At 34.2% G+C, this 12121-nt stretch overlaps 1 pseudogene; it reads right to left on the bottom strand.

Moving 5' to 3' along the window:
- Positions 1 to 2320: 2320 nt before the first annotated feature.
- LOC145018235 (zinc-finger homeodomain protein 2 pseudogene) lies at positions 2321 to 3459 on the bottom strand (annotated as a pseudogene).
- Positions 3460 to 12121: the final 8662 nt, after the last annotated feature.

Genomic DNA, 12121 nt, shown 5'->3' with positions numbered 1-12121 from the left:
GTATGTATAAGATCATTTTTCGTTTTATAAGATTGCGATCCTAAGCTTCTTCAAAAGCATTTTAAAACATGAACAAAAAAAATACATTTTTATTAATCAGTTAAAACATGAAAAATACATTCTCAAATCTCAATACATCATTTAAAAATAGATAGTTCAAAAGAGGTTTTCTATTGTTCATATTCCATGTATTTAGTTAGTCAAAGCCAAAATATTAGATTTCTAAATAAATAAATAAAACAATGTTCCTATTTCGATTTTACCAAATAACGACTTATATATGATCATGATCGATTTAGCTTAGATGAGATCATAGCGATTGGAACTGCAATTAGAACAGCTTTGAACCAAAGTAGAAGCACATGCATGTACATAATGTAAGTCGCACAAGTGAGTTGATTTGATTTTCATGCCAAAAATCAAAGACTTTATTTATGGAATCTGTATTTATATGATTAAAACAAATATACGGAAAAAGATAAATGACGAAACCAAAGGAAAAGATTGAGGGTGTACTGTGTCCTTGGACATTGTATGTAGTATATATATATAATGTAGATTGTACGTACGTAGAATGCATTACAGCTGGTGATCAGTAGCCCGTATATAATATATAGTTATATGCATACAATTACAATGATGCAATGATACAAATGGTACGTGTTCTGGGTGGTTACAAGTGTGTACTGTTTAGAATTTCATAAGACGTGGCTATTATGTCATGATCATCATCGACAGTACTGATGCACTCACTGTAGGAGGTACACTTGACATCCTATTTTGCAACATTCATTCGTTTCCTCTTAAATCCAATCTTGTTTCAATTCCCTATACCATAATGAACTATTTCTTCATTAATTACAAGATAGATGTAACAGTTGACATGTAATTAAGTATTGACATGTAACAGTTGACATGTAATTAAGTTGATATATATATATATATATATATATATATATATATATATATATATATATATATATATATATATATATATATATATATATATATATATATATATATATATATATATATATATATTATAAGGACAAGGTCTGACTTGAGGTCGCAAGTGGTCCCATGATGTTGGGATTAATATGATTCACAATATGAGAGTGAGAATGAAAACACCTATATTAAATGCTTTACCAACATTCACAAGAATATTAAAAGGCATATGGTCCAACAACACAACAGACATATCGCTCTTTTCTTTCTGGTTTTAATTCAAAACTTTTCACTTTTTTATTATTATTATTATTATTATTATTATTATTATTATTATTATTATTTCACTTACGAAGATAAGAGAGATGATATCAGATAACATTATTTCCTTTTCAAACTATATGTAATGTATCAAATATATTAACTGTGCTATTGGTGGGACTTGCTCATGGATCTGACATTAATTTGTTGCTAATTAAAATCTCTATCGTGTAAATATTTTAGTCTGGGAATTTTAACGCGTAAAGAAGGCTACATAAATTTATTACTCTTTCATCTTTTTAATTTAATACATATCTAGTTTTAAGAAGATAAATATTTAATTATTATACCAAATATTCAAATTCTAAGAAAACTCTAATGAACTAAAATCAAATCGATCAATACTTTCAAAGAATCATTACAAACATGTGAAAACAATACGGAATAAAAACTTATTTAAAAAATAAGAATTATTTGTTGCGTCTTCTCAAACCACTCATACAAATCGTACATGTTTACAATGCAGGTCAGCTCTTTGATAATATCTTTTAATATGATATCTTATTTTCTAACTTTTTTTATAACATTATTGCACTTCTAAAGTATTTTTATTATCATTTTTTTATAGAATAATATCTTTATATTTTTTTTATTTCATATCAGCGTGTTAATATACCACTTTTAATATTGTTTTATTATTTAAATGACGTTGTTATAAAGCAAACAACTATAATACAATGATTAATATGAAGACATAAAAATATAAAAAAACTATAATAAATAAATCAGTTAGAGTAGCTTTAACTTTGAAAATCGCTTTAACGAATATCCAATATGTTGCCTAGATTTTACAAAGTAGATTATATAGGATATTTCATCAAACTTTTAATAGAATTTAGCAAAGGGACCACAAATTTTCAGACAAAGGAGAAATATATAAAGAAAAAAAGAAAAAAGAAGCAAGAGATAAAAAAGTTATCAAATTAATATTCCATACAAATGGAATCCTTTACGTTAATCCATCCCTCATTACCTAATCATCATAACATCACCAAATCACATATATAATCTCCTAACATTTTATCATAACATCGCCCGCCCACCCCCCCCCCCTAATTAAACCATATATAATATAATATAATCCATGAGCATGAAGGCCTTCTTACTACTAAATCACAACCCAAGATTCATTTTTTTTATATAATTAATTCGGATCTTGAGGTTGAGGTGCATTAATGGAGATAGAGTTGGTGATGTTCTTTGCAAGATTTTGTTTGTTGTTATGCATCCAGACTTTTAACACTCTCCTTTTGATCCCGATTTCTTGACAGAAGTGCTGAACAACGGATTCCTCTTGTCTTTGTATCTTCCACCCAACTTTCTCTGCAAAATTCACCATCTTCTCCTTCTGTTCTTGTGTGAACTTGGTTCTGAACCTCTTCTTCACCACCTGCTGCGCCACCGCTGCTCCCCGCCGATCTTCTTGCTCCTCAGATTCTGATCGGAAACCACCCATTCCCATTCCCATTCCCATATTGTATGGTACAAGTGCCCCTCCGCCATTTCCAAGAACACCATTTGGGTGATGATGATGAGCTTGAAGGATGAGGTTTCTACCGTTTCCAAGATCAACTCTTTTGAGATGTGGAGAGGAACTGTGGTAGTTAATGTAGTCGTAGGAGGTGGTGGGAATGGGGTGGTGGTGCCGGTGGTGGTGGGGGTTGTCACCTTCCATTTCTTTCCGGTGGAAGTTTCGGTGGCAGCTGCAGACTGCGCAAGTGAGAGCTTCAAGAGTACCCTCTTCACCGGAAGCCATGAACTCACCACACCCATCTGTCGCCTTTCCTCCAATGGAAGCTGCATGGTTTTTTAAACATTCTCTGTACCTTACAGCCACCATCATCTTCTTGCTAATGTCCTCCATGGACGCCGGCGGCGGCGGCTGTGCTGTTATGGTGGACATATCGGGTGGTGGTTGATGGAGTGATAATGGGAGAATGTGATTGTGTCCATATGTGGTGTTGATCGGGAGAGCCATCTCTCCTACTTCTTCTTCTTCTTCTTCTTCCTCTTCCTCTTCATGTTCATGGTGAAATTCCATTTCTACCCTTGCGCCTGCACTAAGATTGAAGAAGTTGAAAACGGAGGGTTTTGGAGGTGAGTGGAGTACTAAACATGAGTTTATGGGAGAAATGAAGGCTGAAAGAGGGTAAGGGGTATAAGAGAGAAAAAAAAAGGAAGACAAAAGCTGATTGCTTTGCTTGCACTATCAGGCATCAAGTTTAGCCTGGTTATCCACACCTTATATTGTTAAATTCAGAATCTCATACTAATTTTGTTATATCGTGTACAAGTTATTATACATGTGATGGTATCAAATCAGTGATTATTGGTCTGGTAATAGTTTCTTTTCCAACGGTTTTGTTAGATGCTAAAAAAAACCCTAATAATTGGTGACGTGTAGTCAGAACATCATTTCTTTTTGAAACTTAAAAAAATATTTGACATTTCGTGAGTTTTGTAGCGCCCATTTGCGGATTTTATTATTATTATTATTATCATTTTTTACAAAAACATATGTATAACTCTGCATGAAATTTATATATCATTCACGAGGTACTAAAATTAGGGGTGAGTTAGGTTCTAGACAGATAGGTACCGATTTTTTTTGGACCTTGGACCGAACCCTATGTTTATGTTCGGGACCGGTTCGGTTCGATGCCGGGTAAATCAGTTTCAGGACCAAGATTGACCAAACCAAAGTACACTATTGTTTTTTGATAGAAAGTCAAAGTAAATTATTGTTTTCACTAATAGGAAACAAAGTAAAATACAGTTTTTTAATTGAAAGTCAAAGTACATTGTTATTTTCATTGAAAAACAAAATACAATGCTATCTTTGATTGAAAGTCATAGTACACAACTGTTTTATTTGAAAAACAAAGTACAATGCTATATTTTGTCAAAAGTCAAAATACATTATTGTTTTCATTAAAAAAAACAAGATACATTGTTGTTTCGGTATAAAACAATGTACATTCATTCGTAATCATCTGTAGCATTTTTTTTTCCTTTTATGTTTTGATCACATATAACATCTTCAATCTCTAATATTGTAAAAAACCAGTAAACAAAGGAAGTCAAGAGTAAATTAAAGAAATAGTCCTTATGGTTTGGTTGAAGTTTCAATTTTGGTCCTTAAGTTTAAAATTTGATAGGTATATCCCTATGGTTTGTGAAAAATGCACTTTTGATCCTTGGTCCATATAAAAAGATCAAATTACTCTTTCTTTCTTTTTTCTTTTTCTTTTAACTATAAATATATATATATATATATATATATATATATATATATATATATATATATATATATATATATAATTGTTTTTTTTATCTTTATTTTAATAGAATTAGTATAGATTATTTATAAAATTATTTTTATTTTTTTAAATCAATTATCTAAATTATATAAAATCATATTATTATTATTACTATTACTATTATTATTATTATTATTATTATTATTATTATTATTATTATTATTATTATTATTTATTTATTTTTTTGCTTTATTTATTTATCTTTGTTTTTATGATTTAAAAGTCTTTAAATATTTTTATGTTTTATTTAAATATCTTTTTTAATGCTTTTTTAACGTTTTGTTCGTCAAATATAATTATTTAATGTTGTTTTTTTATGTTGTTTTTGTTTACATCATTCACATATATGTCTGTAAACGAACTGAACGTTCGGTGGTGAATCGTTGGCAAACTATTCGGCGTAAAGTTTGTTTATGTTTGTTTATTTAATAAATGAATGAACATGAACAAAAATTATCGTTCGTTTATTTAATAAATAAATGAACATGAACAATGGTCTTGTTAGTTTATTTATATTCGTAAAAGTTTGTTTATGATTTTCCTTTACGTTCATTTATGTTCGTTTGTTTAATTTATTTATATTCATTTGTGTTCAAAATTTTTTTTATTATATTACCATATTATATGTTCATTTATATCCATATTATATGTTTGTTTATGTTCAATTTTTTTTAAATTATTTTATCATATAATACCAAAAGAACATAAACAAATAAAGGTAAGAAACACAACTGAACATATATGAACATAAACGAACGTATAATATGGTAATATAATAAAAAATTGAACATAAATGTATATAAATAAATTAAACGAACGAACATAAATGAACGTAACTGAAGATCATAAACGAACGTTCATGAATGAACGAGACCATTGTTCATGTTCGTTCGTTTAACTAAATGAACGATAATTTTTGTTCATGTACGTTCATTTATTAAATAAACAAACATAAACCAACTTTCTGCTGAAAAGTTTACGAACGGCTCACCGAACATTCAGTTAGTTTACAGTTTAACATATAAGTGAATGATGTAAACCAAAACACATAAAAAACAACATTAAATAATTATATTGGACGAACAAAAAGTCTAAAAAGAACAACAAAAAAATATATCTAAATAAAACATCAAAATATTAAAAGATTAAAAAAACAAAGATAAATAAATAAAGCTAATAATAATAATAATAATAATAATAATAATAATAATAATAATATGATTTTATATAATTTAGATAATTGATTTAAAAAAATTAAAATAGTTATATAAATAATCCATATTAATTCGATTAACAGAAAGATAAAAAACAATTATATAACAACAACAACAACAACAATAATAATAATAATAATAATAATAATAATAATAAATTGTTATAAGAAGAAGAAAAAGAAAGAAATGATGATTTGGTCTTTTTATTTGAAACAAGGACCAAAACACAATTTTCATAAACCACATGAATGTAACCTATCAAATTTTAAACTTACGAAACAAAACTGAGAATTCGACCCAACCTCAGGGACCATTTCTATAATTTACTCTAAAGTTAATATCCACTGATCGGTAATTATACAAGATTTTTTTTTCTAATTATATATATATATATATATATATATATATATATATATATATATATATATATATATATATATATATATATATATATATATATATATATAAAGTAATTAGATCACGATATCTTCATCTTTTGAAATATCATCAATGTGTTGCAACCCAAAAACAAGGAGAAATTTTTTATTTTTAATTAGGATTTACAATCATAAGTTTGATTCCAAAACCGGTTACATAATCATCATAAATAATCAGAGTGACAATAATAATAACTGCGAAAAATAGTGGGGAGTGCATGTTGCGCCATCAAGCCGGACCCTTCCCCTTAGTATCGGAAGTATCTGAAACCACGATACAAACTGTAAGCAAAAACTAAATGAGTTTTCCCAAAGTTCCACATACTAAATATACAACTGGGCCAAGCCTTGGGGTATATTCCAATCCAATAAGCAAGTATGGGCCCTACTTTGGGGCCTCGTCTTGGGGTATATTTCAACCTGATCGTACAATAGTGGGCCCCACCCTGTGGTATATTTCAACTCGATCATGCAAATACAATATATATCACACAACAACTAGTATTCTACATAACCGAATAATGGCTGACATTGGTGCCTTCGACCCATGGATACAAGGAGGAGACTCACCTCGATATGTTGGTAAATACTAACTGCTCGGCTACTGATCCGGGAAATCCTACACTGAACACACATAAATTACCCTAATTAGGAATGGGTTAACAATCATGAGTATGGGCCTGAATTCTAATCCAACTCTTAAGGTTAGGGCCTTCTTCACCTTACCCATAATGGACATAATAAACCCTGGCCCAAAACACAATAATGGGCCTTAAGGCACAACTCATAACATTTAAGGCCCACAATAAAAATCTGAGACCCACCTACCCTAAACAGGCCAAAGCCCAAAAACTAGCTAAGGCCTAAAAGCCACAAATATCTAACAATTGTCCAAGGCCTAATGGGGCATACGCGCGGCGTAATACCAATATGCTTAGCGTACTTCAATCCCAAGCAATACGCACAACGTACAACTTAATACGCTCAACATACTGAGCCGTTAAGCACTTTCAGCCATTAAGTGCTTAATCCATGCAGTCACTTCGTCAACTTACAGATCTCGGTCATTTAAGGGGTCATAGGGCATAAAGTTGGCAACTTTATGACTTTTCATGTCTTATAGGAGCCCAACATCCAATTTTGTCCATCAAGACTCACTTTAAGGACCTATATCCATGCATGGTGTCATAACAACCATCAGGATAGCATTTTTATGCTTCTAACACACCAAAGGGACTAAGATCTAGCATTACAAGCTTCTGGAGTTGCCCAAACTCACAAAAGAGAATCCATGGACCCAAAAGAACTCATTAGCATATCCTAAATCTAACTATCAAAAGAAACAAGAAGATATGAGATTTTTACATCCAAAAGCTTCCTAAGATGATATAGATTCAGGATCTTGAAGTTTAACCATGTCCAATGCTTGCACACCAAGTTCTTCTTCTTGGAAACACACCAAAAAGGACACTAAAGTTACCTTCAAGCTCAAAGATCACTCTCAATAGCAAACTGGGGTTGTAGGGACGATAATAAGCATTGGTGAGGGTCCAAGAGTCATAAGTTAGCTTAAATAGGGCTAATGCCCTAAAATTGGGGTTTTAGCATTAGCCATGTACGCCCCGTGTACGACTCGTACGCCTCACGTACATGGCTCAGGTTCCCGCTTCCACTTACCTATGTATGGTAAGCGTACACAAACATACACCCAACGTACGTGGGGAATCCTTCCGAAAATTAATTTTTTGCTTCAAGGGTTAAACGAGAAAAATACCAGGGTCCAAGTGTTACAAATTCCCCCCACTTGAACTAGACTTCGTCCTTGAAGTCTACTGATGCGAATAATTCTAGGTAGTGCGCTCTCATCTTGTCCTACGTCTCCCATATCCACTCAGAGGCATTACGGTACTGCCATTGCACCTTCACTAGGTTCATGTAACGCCTGTGTTTCTGGGCTTGCCATTTTTAGCAATGTAATAGTCTAAGGTTAACCTTTGTAACTAAATTTGAAATAATAAAAATGTATTATTTGTGAATTATGTGATTTATGTGTTTATTTTCTTGATTTTTATAATTCAATGAATTAAGAATGAAATAAGCATCAAAATTAAAGTGTGAGATACACCCGATATCTTTGCATAAAGTTGTAGTGGTCGAAACAAGGATTTCGGAGATATAAGGAATGCCAAAATCCGAGTTATAACGAAGAAGTTATGACCTGTCGAAGTTTCGAGACAGAACCGGCACGACGCCGAGTGACGTAAAATATGAATTTAAGATAGAACGATATTTAGCCTTAGCGATCTAAACGAAAGTCGTAGATTTCGTTAAACCGAGAGCGTGCATAAAAGGAACGCCCAAATCTGACTTCGTATGAGGAAGTTATGATTTTCTGAAGTTTCGACGTGGCAGTATGCAGCCCGAATACTCGATTTGAGATCGAGCGGTTTTTAGCTGAAACAATCTAAATGAGAATCGAAGATCTTGTTGTTAGTAGCGAAGCAATGAAAAGTTAGGCGAGAACGGACATCAGACGAAGAAGTTATGAATTTATAACGAAGTTTTTCTGTCCCGGCCTTCTAAAAATAAATAATAAAAATAAAAGTCAAAATTAGCCGACGGTGTCTAAATGAAAGTTGTAGAGTACGGTCTGACCTTCGCGTGAATATAAAGAACGTCGAAAACGGAGCTCGTATGCGAAAGTTACGCAATTTAGAAGTTTGACAAGTCAATTACGCCTCGCGTAATTTGAGTACGCCCCGCGTACTCAGTCGGTTGCAACTTGTCTGACCAATACTCGAGTGCCACCAGTCGACACACGCAGTGACGTCAAAGTACGCCCCGCGTAACCCGAGTACGCCCCGCGTACTGAGTACGCCCCGCGTAATTTGAGTACGCCCCGCGTAATCCCAGACCCAGCAGCCTATAAATAGAACTCGAATTCAGCCATTTTCTCTTGTTCAAACTCTTCTTTCTCTCTAAGTTTTGCCTCGTTTTGCGTGCCGTTTATACCCCGAAGCCCCGGTAATATTCTCGAGCCCCGAAGCAAGATCCGAAGCCCCGAGAATCCCGAAGAGCGTTATTCCCGAGCCGAAACGCTGCCCGCGAGGAGCCCGGTTTTGTGAAGATCTTCCAGATCTACGGAGAAACACCTCTTCTGCAAGCCGTAGTGCTGCCCGATCATCTTCTGATCATGTGAGTGTGTAGTTACTTTCATTCCAACACAATATTATGAAGTATTTCCTATAAAATACGCGTTATGTGTATATATTTGGTTGTTATAAGTGTGAGTGTATATTCACTCTCTTCTATCTTATAGATCTGAAGTATTCTCTATGAAATACGTGTTATGTGTGTATGCCTCATCTGTTATGTGAAAAATGTTTTGATTGAGCATGCTATACAGGTTTTGAAACTACGTATAAAAATGTATATTTTATCTACTAATATGTTGGGTAGAATATGGGTAGATAGTTGGTGTGTAATAAACAGATGAGAGGCCTCAATGTTGTTTTGATCCAGTCATCTAGTGGAATTTAGATGACGACCACGGACTTTTCTAGATAGTCCAGTGGAACGCTAGCAGGCTCATAACCTGTAGGTGTTAATGAACTTGGGTGTTCATTCGCTGTATTCCATCCCCCGCATGGTTGCCTTATTTGACTTATATTGCTGAGGAACCCCCGAAGTATGTGTAGTCGCCCCGATGAAATATTCATAGACTAGGTCCCTTGTGTTAGTTATTTTAGGGACATAAAGTAAGAATAACGAGAATGGGTAACTGCGTTATTGTTGGTTGATAATAATTAATTAAATTATTTATTGTGGGTTGAAAACCCTACATGCTCACCAGGCTCCCAAGCCTGACCCACTCAGTTGATTTATTTTACAGGAAGTGGCGCAAGAGCTTAAGATGGGCGAACATCAAGTTGTTTTGTTTACAAGTCTGTATATGTATATATTTGTTGAAAGACTTGTAATGCTATCGTTTATGCTTTATGATCTGTATCGGAACATGACATCCCGACTTTTGATTATGAAATGAAATCATATTTCTTTATGAAATGTTTTGATAAATATCTATTTTATCATGTTTTGTTTTTGGGAACAAATTTCGCATCTCTTTTAAAATTAAAAGGATTTACTCTGAAATTTTTTTTAAAAAGCATAAATGAAATCGGTCTTTTCGGGCCAAGATTTTGGGGATGTCACAGTTGGTATCAGAGCATTAGTTTAAGCGAACTAGGAATTTGTAGGATTTCTAGACTTAAACTTAGAATGCTAAGTGGAATTTTGAGATGTGTCTGTTATGTTTTAAGACACAAGCACTAGTTTATTTTAGGAAAGTTGCCTAAAATGCTTTATGTGCTAAATGTTATATGTTGCCATATATGATATTATTTGTTCGGATCTATGGTCTGTTGCCGACCGGATCTAGAAACCTTATGTGTGTAGGATTCTAAGCGTACGTCTACGATATTAGAACTAGCATGTAAACGTTTCGGAGTGATAAGGATGATTTGAATATCTATCGTGAATAAGGATCTAATTTCACCTTATTCGGTGTGTAGATCAAAATGGTGAGAACAAGAAGTGGAGTTGGAAATGCTGATGAAAACAGGAATCAACCACCAGTGATTGAACAAAGACCTGTTGTAGCAGCAGCACCTGAGCCGATAACAATGGCCGGTGTACAATTGATGATTCAGACGATGTTGGATCGTCATATGGATGAAACTAGACGGTTGCTTCAACAAAATCATGAAGAACTGTCAATTCGTGTGGAAGATCCTGAATTGAATGAAGGGCACTCGGAAGGTGGAAACTTTAGTGGGTCTGTTGGTCAAGCCAACCCACCGATAGTTAGACAAGACAACCGTGATGGAAGGAATGATGGAATGGGTTGCAAGTACAAGGACTTTTTGACTTGCAAACCATCGACCTTCAATGGAAAGGAGGATCCGACTGGAGTTATGGATTGGATCTCAGAAATGGAATTGGCCTTCATGACGTGTGGCTGCAGAGGTAAGTTGCAAACTATCTATGCCGTGCGTCAATTCCGAGGTGGAGCTGTTCATTGGTGGAACACTCTAGGGAAGACTTTGAGCCCTAATGAGCCACTGCAATTGTCATGGGTAGAGTTCTTGGTGCAATTTAAGCGCAAGTTCTGCTCAGCCCAAAATCTGTTGGAGTTGGAGAACAAGTTCCTGACATTGACTAAGGGCAGTATGTCAGTTGATGAATACACCAATAACTTCACCGATAAGATGGAGTTTGCCTTGCGTATCGTTCCAGACGAGCTGACGAAGGTGGACCGGTATGCGAAAGGACTCCCATGGGAGTATGAGGTGCCAGTACGTCAGGCACATACTTTAGAGGCAGCTATCTGGGCTGCCAAGTCTGTTGAGAACATGATAAAGGGGAGAACCACCAACAAGGTTGAGGTTGGTGAGAAGAGGAAGTTTGAGGGAACATCTGGTTCCGGCAAGAAAAGCAAATTTTCGAAATCTGATTCGAAAAGGTTTGGTGGGGGTAAAGGAGGGGAAGCGAAGTGGTGTGAAAAGTGTAAGAAAAAGCACTTCGGGAAATGTAGCGAGGATGTAACTTGCTACAAGTGTGGAAAGGTTGGACATTTTGCCAATGAATGTCCGAACAACAAAAGGATGTGTTTTGGTTGTAATGAAGAGGGGCATATTTTGAAAGACTGTCCGAAGAAGGAGGAGGCAGCTAAGCCCAACATTCCACCAAAGCCGAAGGCGAGAGCATTCCAGATGACACTGGAAGCTGCTAAGGATGAAGCTGATGTCGCTTCAGGTACCTTTCTCGTTAACAATTTGCCTGCCCAAATTTTATTTGATTCTGGAGCCAACTACTCCTTTAT

Source organism: Lactuca saligna, chromosome 9, assembly GCF_052625555.1.
Source record: "Lactuca saligna cultivar CGN05327 chromosome 9, ASM5262555v1, whole genome shotgun sequence".
NCBI lineage: Eukaryota > Viridiplantae > Streptophyta > Magnoliopsida > Asterales > Asteraceae > Lactuca > Lactuca saligna.
The sequence above is the reverse complement of the archived record's forward strand: the minus strand, read 5'-3'. Positions and strand labels throughout refer to the sequence as shown.